This window comes from Anabrus simplex, chromosome 1 (genome assembly GCF_040414725.1).
Source record: "Anabrus simplex isolate iqAnaSimp1 chromosome 1, ASM4041472v1, whole genome shotgun sequence".
Classification (NCBI taxonomy): Eukaryota; Metazoa; Arthropoda; class Insecta; order Orthoptera; family Tettigoniidae; genus Anabrus; species Anabrus simplex.
The window spans coordinates 1,140,638,015-1,140,647,523 of NC_090265.1; the positions used below are offsets into that span (position 1 = coordinate 1,140,638,015).

The 9,509-nt window shown below is 39.8% G+C and overlaps 1 long non-coding RNA gene across 1 annotated transcript; it reads left to right on the forward strand.

The window, feature by feature from the left end:
• Positions 1 to 1,748: 1,748 nt before the first annotated feature.
• On the forward strand, positions 1,749 to 8,051 carry LOC137501491 (uncharacterized). Its single transcript, XR_011018569.1, has 2 exons — positions 1,749 to 2,782; positions 5,185 to 8,051. It is a non-coding gene; the product is annotated as an uncharacterized lncRNA (long non-coding RNA).
• The last annotated feature ends 1,458 nt before the right edge of the window (positions 8,052 to 9,509 follow it).

Below are 9,509 nucleotides of genomic sequence, written 5' to 3' on the forward strand. Positions count from 1 at the left end.
AAGTGATTTACTCTTTCTTACATGCCATTATTCTACCCTTGTTCGAACACACGGAGCTGTTCATTGCTAGTGATTAATTATTACCAAAAATATTTCGCAAAATATGACGGATCTTAGAGACAACACACATTAAACTCTCTTTCGCTCTCGTAATAAAAAGTAGGCAATTACTTCAATTTTCATTTTAAAAGATCTAATGATTTATCAAAACACAACTATGATGTCTGCTCCTTAAAAACCCATTTAAAATAAGATATCAACGTCTGAAATAACGTAGGTGAGAATAAGTATGGAGGGTGAGGTAATGGCAAAATACTTGAAATTCTCAATTATCTCTGGTGGCATTTAGCTTCTGAACGCGTACTGAGCTCAAAACTGTTCTTTTAAGAACTAAAGTTTTAAACAGCCCTTGAAGATTTCACTCACCCACTCGCCACTGGCGAGTTAGATTTTAAAGAAGAAAAGTTAAAGAATCACCAATCAATTCGTAACGAGCTGAGCAGAAGCACAGTTCACTACTTGAAGTGCTGCCTTGATACAGTCGAGAATGAAGTAAGTACCAAGTCCCACGCTCTCCGTTCTGGATTTTTTGTGCCAGCCTTACAGCATATTATGGCAATGAGGAATTTCTTCAGTTAGCGCATTTTTTTATTGGTGGTGAGATAAATGGGGATTTTTTGTTATCAGAATGGCTTCGACTAAAGAATATGGTTAAAGAAGGGCAACTATGAGGCGAGCTAACTCTGACCGCTTACCTGAGTGTTTTCCGGACTCGCGTGTATTGCAGTAACAATATCTTGTAAATAAGGATTCATCTTTGTCAACAGCATAAAAAGGAAGCGGACATCACTACACTACGAGATACATAACTGGCAGTAAATGGTTCACCTTGGAAGACTTCAACCCTGGAGTAGTCAGACAAGTGGTATTTCTCGTCAGGACAGCGCCATGTTAGTAACCACAAGACCAACCCCTCCAAATCCAGTTAGGCAAGGTGGGAGGGCTAAGCTTGCAACGTATTTTTTCATTTCTTAAATCAGCATTATTCAACCTGCAACTTGATGATGCAACTAATATAATTCAAGCTGGCCTAAAAAATGATGGAGAGATGAAACACATTTTGGTTTATGACGACTGTGACAATTCTTTTTTCGACTCCCCCACCAGCCTCCGTATTCTGCAGAGTGAGAAATGACAATAATTTTCGAGGATGGTTTTACATAAGTGGCAGTGTGGGATCACAATCAGGGTATAATAACTCACTAACACAATAATCTAACTTTCTGACTGTATCTAGTGAAAGTATTCAAATGGCGTGGTAAAGACTCCAGTGCTGAACACGTTCGTAGCAAACTATCTCCTAAAATCCAGTTCAGGAAGAAGTGAGAATACAAGTAATCAAAAATAGTGACGAATTCGCAGTTTTCGGGGTCACTGAGATGGACAGTGCGCTTCGGATGTCACGTAAGTCCAAGTTCAGCTCCCATTGGCATGGGAGTGAGAAGGAGCGAAAAAAAAACGTAGATATTTATGTAGGACCGAGATTACGTTTGAATGTGTATATTGCAGCATAGTACTAGTGATGGGCAAACGATACCCGTGTTCGAGAGGGATCGAGCCGACCCGATACGCGCCGAGGATCGAGCCTGTTCGAAGCAAGCTCGAGCAGTCACGTGTCCGAAGGCGGAGTCTGACTCTGGCTACAAGGCGAACGTGCAGATAAGAGATAAGCAAATAGCATATGAAGCATGGGTATGTCACCCGCATAGGTCCTACCCTTCCGAGGGCCCAGCTCAGACTGAATACTTTAGCCCTGCACTCGCGGGGGCGCGCTGTTGTACTTCACGTCACTCACCGTAAGCCCACGTGACGAATACGGCAGCTCCTATTGGTAGAAATATCTCCCGATTGCTATTGGTCAATTTGAGTTTGACAACTTGGACCACGTGGGACGACCACGTTTGTGACACTTTGCTTCACTTTGATTTGTATGCATTTATCTGTTATCTTCGTTTTCGTGTTTGAAGAAAAAGTACAAGATAGTTGAGGTAAGCATCCTTATGGTTCTTGTTTTACTAATCTCCTGAGGCCAGAACATGAAAATATACCACACCAAGGCAAATGACTTTCGGATAAATTGAATCATATTCGCCTAGTCCTAAATTTGCTATTTATTTTATTTAACGTTTGAATATTGTTTGCGGGATATTCCATTCTATTTTTAAAACAAAATCCTATTAAAAGGATAGTAGGCCGCAGGAGGTTAAGTAGTTATTAAGTTGATGATTGATAGCTGCTCATGTTCCCAAAAATTTCTTTTTGGCTGTCGCTGTTTTATTACCTTTTTGCATGGTGGTTACATAAGTCTACTTGAAACAGACACCTTAAAATTCTGTTGATGTAATGTTATATTATTTATGATAATCCACTATCATTTTGAGGGTATTGAAATTAGCAGTAAAAATATAAACTGATACAGTGTCCTTTATTACTTTCTTCTATTTCCTTTCATGTCTCAGACCATGCACGAAACGTGTCAGATCTGTGGCATTTACACAGATAGCAAAGAAGGCCAGCAACGGGGAATCTTATTTCATCATTTCCCTGTTGGTAGACCGGATATTTGCAGAGAGTGGTTGGACGTTGTGGGGGGTCGAATGCTTGCGGCAGCTTCCTCCGAAGCAGCTGAAGAACCGCACTGTGTGTTCTAGGCACTTTCGCCACTCGAGCTATCCAGGACCGCTATCAAGGTTGCTGTATAAAGATACTGTCCCGGAAAGAGGTAAGTAGTAGTAGTAGTCGTTGTTATTAATTTCACAGTACTGTGACCTATCAAATTTTCCTGGGTTTCATTTCAAATTGCTCTCCAGAGGTAATGATGATAAATTCATCAGTGCCAGATGAGGGGGAACCTCGCTTCTCATAATGAAATTTACTATAATGCCTGTCACACCTGGTCTTGCCGTACCTGTAAGTTGAAATTGGTACATCTCTTACAGGCCTAACATTTATTATTAACAGAATAGTGCAGAAATGTGCAAATTTTATAATTTTTATAATCCATCAGTGGCTTTACGTTAGCTGAATTGTGATGGTGAGGTATTTAATTGAGCTCGCTATATTAACTCCCTCTTTATCTGAAAACCATTTGCACCGTTTTGTCCAGGTTCATTTTAAGGGAACCTGGTACACATTTTTTTTTTTTCCACAATTTTTGAGCAATCACAATGAAACTGTTGTGGAATATGTAGGACTATTATAGAAATAACATATCTTATTTTCAGCTAAATATCCTTATTAGTTTATGAGATATGATGTACTTTGTGTTTATGATGCTCGCAAAACAGGCAACTTTCAAAAAGTTCCCTGTGGGATGGATTTTTACCTGAGAGTTTGAAAACTTCTTCCTTATAACATAAAAAAACTCAAGGATGGAATTTTCAATTCACCCTATGTCGCTTAATTAACTCCTGTTTCAAGTTTGTAATTGTATTTTATATGTAATTTTCCACTAATTTTCTGTTCATTTTGCCTCATAAAATGAGTATATTGTAGAAGAATGAAAAATCTATCCTACAATTTTCTTGGTAGGTCACATAGAAGCTACATACCAACTTTGGCAAATATAGGTTTAGATTTGATCTGCATGGAACAGTGCAGGTTACAAAAAATGGTATTTTGAGTTAAATGAATTTTAGTTCTAAAACCATTAAAAGTTTTCATAATGGCCTTTCCAAATCTCTTAAAATTCACCAGCACTATAACTCCAACCCGCCTGCTTCTTCTTGGCTTCATCCCTGTGTACCTTTAGGAGTTTCAGTTTTTCCTGGCTGTTTTCTTTTGTTGGGTGACTGACTGCTGACTGTGAAATTTTCTCCTTTCATCTCTTTGTGTGGCAAGTTTGGTGGATGCTGGTGAAAGTTTATAATTCCTTACAGCCATTTTCATTTCTTGTGTTGCACTACATCTCATGTTGTATTCTGCAACTGCATTAGAAACAGCTATTCCAAGTCGTTTTGAGGACACAAAGGTCTCTTCTCATGGGCGCCCGGAGGATCTTTTCCAAGGGGGGGCACATCAACAATTTTCTTGAATATAAAAACCAATATAACGTCAGCAACATTAAATTGTTTACAGAAATTTCCGGTTATAACAGATGCTAGATGACTGTCAGTAATTTCAGTTTATGAAATAATCTGGTATGATATTAAACAATTGAACATCAACATTTTTAGAATTCCAGGGGAGGCAAATACCCCCCCTTGCCCCCCCCCCTCCCTTGCGGGCGCCAATGGGCACTTTTTCCACATACATGCATGAAGACTTTCATTGGCAATTTGAGTATCCCCTTTACAACATCTAGACAGAAGTTCAGTTGATGCCAGCCTTTGGTATACAGGCAAAATTTTCAGCAGCATTGCAATTGTGAACTGAACTGACATTTTTTGTGACTTTGAGGGGTTTGTCCAGTTGCGATACTCTTATTGTAGAAGCACCATGATTCAGGTCTTTGGGGGCATTTCTTATGCTTAGGATCTTCTTCTGTGGAGGAGTAATAGTATAGTGTGGCACATATTGCAGATTTCATATTATCTACAGAGGGAATATTTGCACATATTGCCTGCCTATAATCATTTGTGAGCTTCGCAGTAGTTGCTTCCTTCAAACTTCCAGGTCCCCTTCCCCCAAGTGTAGTTCCTTCATGGTTGACTAAATTGTAGGATGAAGTAGTTCATAACATAGCTAACAGTTGGCAGTATATATTGCAATATTAAAAAATAGTATAATCTCAATGCTACTGTAAAGAGGGAATTAATGGTAACAGAAGGAACACGGATAGCCGAGCATACAGAGGAGAGGAGGCGTGGTTGATAATTAAATGACCGTGCAGAACCATTTAAAAACGACCGTAACTACATCAAAAACAGTCACAGCAGCACAAAACCACATTTGTTATTTAGAGGATGGTTAATATAATTTATTTATGCCAGAATTCAAATTTCAACAATTTCATCCATTTAAAAAAATGTGTCCCAGGTTCCGCTAACTTTGTTGTCTTCAGAATATTTTTCAAGCCTGACCACAGTTGCTTAAAGATCATCTTTGTTCTGAGAACCTTTATGTAGGTCATCAGCATATACCGTTATACCATTCTTAGTGTGTGTGTGTTTTTTTTTCATATAGGTGTGCCTCGACACAAGGCTGGTCCACGGCCAAGTCCTTCCGCTGCTATGACTGCTGCTGCTCACACCACCTGCACCACCGGCACTCCTACTGCTTCTGCTACTACTACCTACTACCACCGGTGCTGTTGCTGCCACCACCATCTCCATGCCTGCCGCTGCTACTACTGCTACTGCTATGGGTAATGGTGCTGCTGCTATTACTACCATGACCTCCACTCCTGCTGCTCCTGCTTTCACATATAAATACTATAAAACTGTGAATTTAAATGATAAATCATTAGCAAAATTTCATCAATTACATCGGAGATCAAATGTTTAGCTTGACCACTACGTAGTCACGAGCTGAGGTCTGGATTAGCGTGGAATCACATGCGAGCCCTCTGTTCCGCATAACATCACAAACCTGTATGGCAGTCCACGTGCCCACAGCAACTGAGTGGGAGGCCTAACTCCACTGTTACATGATTTGGAAGGAGCTATAGAACACTAGAAGATCAAAGTAGGCCTACTCTGTTATATCTTGTTTGTGATGATAACATTCAAATAGTTCAATTGTGCAGTTAATGTTTACCTGTCTGATATTTTTGTTAACACCCTGAGGGGAACGAATTGAAATTTATTTTCATATTGAAGTTTTACATAGTATTCCCCACCTGCCTACTCATTCTTGCCACCCGGCTGACAAACATTACTGGGGAGAACACTGGTGCTAATGTTATTAATGTTCATTTTACATTCAGATTAAACAATTTCAATTTGTGAATGCTAATGATTGTTTATCAATATATTTAATTTTGTTTTACAAAACACCCAGCAAGGAGGCTGTGCAGTGGGGTCATGCATCTATGAAATTGCGCTTGTGCAGTGGTGGGTTCGAACCCCACTGTCGGCAGCCCTGAAAATAGTTTTCTGTGGTTTCCCATTTTCACACCAGGCAAATGCTGGGGCTGTACCTTAATTAAGGCCATGGCTGCTTCCTTCCCGTTCCTAGGCCTTTCCTGTCCCATTGTCGCCATAAGACCTATCTGAGTTGGTGCAACCTAAAGCAACTAGCCTTATAATAGTTGTCCCCCTGTGGGTAGGGGCAGTAGACTAACAGCCACGACATCCTCTGCCTGCTGTAAGAGATGACTAAAAGGGATCCCATGTGCGCTCTGCACTTGGGATCTGGGGTAGGCGACCACGGAGCCCTTAATTGAATTTTGACGTTGCTTCCGCTTACTTGTGCCAGGCACCGCACTTTCATCTATCCTATCTGATCTACCTTGATCACCACCTGTTCTTTTCTGCTCCCGATTGTATTATGTATGGAGGCTTAGGGAGATTTATTTTCAAACCCTCCATGGCCCTGGTCTTCCTTAGCCGATACCATCATTATTCCTAGTGTCGGCCCCCTTCTATTTCTTCTCTCCGATTACTAATATATGTTGGGGGTGGTTGCCTAGTTGTACTTTCTCTTAAAACAATGGCCTAGATGTTAGGCCCTTTTAATCAACAAGCATCATCATCTTAAGCAAGGAGATTTGTGGTGAGGGCAAGATGTTTGGTGGCCATGGCATATACTAGGAACTGTCCCATCATTCGCCTTACTGCAGGTGAAAGGAAAACCATTCTCAGGACAGCCAGTGGTAGGGGAACAGCCCGTTTCTGTGTCCCAAATGCAGAGGTGTAGAAACACGGTGGAACCGTGGCCACCCCTCCTCTGCTTGGTTGGCCGGTTGGAGTGCATGTTATCATACCACAGATCAGCCTATCTGCAACCACCGACATAGATTTCTGCCTTCATTGTACAGTAGATACAAATGGCACTGTCTGAAGTGAGTTTCCACTGTCTTCAACTGGCATTTTGTGTAGGTCACAGCACAGTCCCTTGCACACCGTAATGTTGTGGAAGGTAGCAGCATATTGTTCATAATACTGTACTAAATTATCAAACAATTTCTTGGATGTAGCTCTTAATAGGTGGAGCTATGTTGTGACTTGGCATGGGTATGTTTTGTGCTGGATCAGCTGCCATATTATTGTACGTAGATCCTGATGCTACATATTTCTGTCAATTTATTGGAACTCCTCTCCTGTGGATGGACTGAAAGGAAGCATTATTTGTACCTCCTGCATGTTGTATGAGGGAACAATCACAGAATCTGTAAGCGCTCTCTTGTCTTTTAAACTCACAAATGTATTCATGATTCCATCCTTTTCCATGTACCACAAAAATTTAGATATATCCTACTGTCACACAAAATAGAACATTTCTAACTATTGTAAATAGTGCAGATCAATGAATACAAGGGATGCACACAATTTTGTAGCTTGACATTGGTTGTCATCTAAATGCAGATGACTGATTGAATGATATGTTGTGTTTTGATGCAATATGTAGGAACTGGGTATGTGCTATCATGTCTTGGTTTCTTCAAACACTACTCTGCCAGAGATTTGCCATCCTCTAGTAGATGCAAAAGAAGTAAAAATCTCAATATTTCTCAGTGTGTGGCCCTAGGTGCCTCATTTGACAGACTGAAAGATGTATCATATAGTAAGTTCCTTGGGAAAATAGGCTACAAATGGTGTTGCTGAAAACTTTTGACATGTCAATGCAACGTTAGACTGCAATAAGAGAGAAAAGTATTATGTTGTAACTTGTCAGTTCCAGTCGTTCTTTCATAAATGAATGATTTTGTATTTGTGTTGTATTGAATAGTTTTCTGGCTGATGAATATTAATTGATGATTAACACTGCTGCATGTAATGTCAAGAGATTATGATATACTATGATCACTAAAACTTTTGTGCAAATTTCTACACCATTTTATACCTGTAACACTGTGGATAGTAGGTAGAATATAGCTCCATAAATCAAAAGATCATGTTTCATTTCAATTTACCTTTGAATCCTACAAACTCCCTCCTTATCATATGAGTTTGCTTTAATCATTTTGGTTCCTGTGTATGGTTTTCTTTCTTACATTGTATTTATATTTTATTTTCTGCATAAGTAGCATATCTTGATACTATTGATTGTTACGGTTGGCTTAAGTAGTGTTAAAGAGGACTGATGTACGAGGGGATGTTAGTGTCTATTTCTGTTGTAGGTCTTAATCTGAGATAAGGATTGCCAATCCCACTCACCTTCTGGACACTTCCTTCCTCCCTTTGTGAGTTAGCTTCCTTTTCCCTCAGCAGAAACAAAAAAAAAAAGCAGCATAGGCAAGGCCAGTCACTCCCATCCTTCGTGGCTTTGTGAATTAGTAAAAATAAAATATAGCTCCATAAATCAAATAATTATAATAAACAGCACAATCTGGTAAGCTTCTTTTCTCCAGCAAAAAAATTATTATTAATAACAATAAAGCACAGGCCAACCTCCAGGTGTATCACTGTTCAGAATGCAGAATTTCAGAAAAAGGTAACAGAACGAAGGAAAGAAAGACAAGGAAATGAAAGAAAAACATAAAAGAAATAAAAAACGAAAACATAGATTTAATATAATATTTAAGAGGAGGGGAGGGGGGCGAGAACCTGGGTACCCTCCGCGCGCTAAACGGTTTAAATCGCCCGCCCGGTAATTTTAGTTCAGCCCTGCTCTCGCCAGGGGCGCTAGCGTGCGATTCCTGGCGATCTTTGCGCAGCCGTTGCGTACAGAAGTGAAAAATAACGTTGAGAGTCATCTCTTACTCATTCTCTTTGATATGAAGTGAAGCACCGTTCACGCAGGTGTGTGCATGATATTGATAACGGAGGTGCGTTCTTTCACATATTACTACATTCAGTCATTGACGTATATCTTATGGGGAATAAAGAAGGCTTAGATTATGATAATATGCTATGAGAAGGACCAATCATGTATTCGTAATATTCCCCGTGTATTAACGGAAGTATTTCCTCCCAAGGCAGAACTTGTGTATCTTGTAACAACCGCACGTTTGACACAAAATTGTGAATACGGTAACATTACTTTTACAATGTCATGTTTTGGGCAGCTAAGACAGCTGTGTAACGCGGCAGGCGAGGTTCTGCTTCTGTCTTCAATGTTGGGGGGTTTGTATACACTCCTTGGGAGAGAATTACCCTTTTTTCTCGTATAGAAGAATTTGAGTAAGAAAGGATTGACATCTCATCAATCGTGTACACAAATACATTTATAAATATTATTACCGTTATGCAGCAATGTTAACTATCTGATTGCGTGAAATATATATGAAAATCTAAAGTGACTCGGGATTTCAAACTGTATCCTTACCAAAGTTCAGGTCAATCGGTCCAATAGTTTTCGAGCCTATCCGAAACACACAAAACACCATTTCACGGTTAAAAATTCCG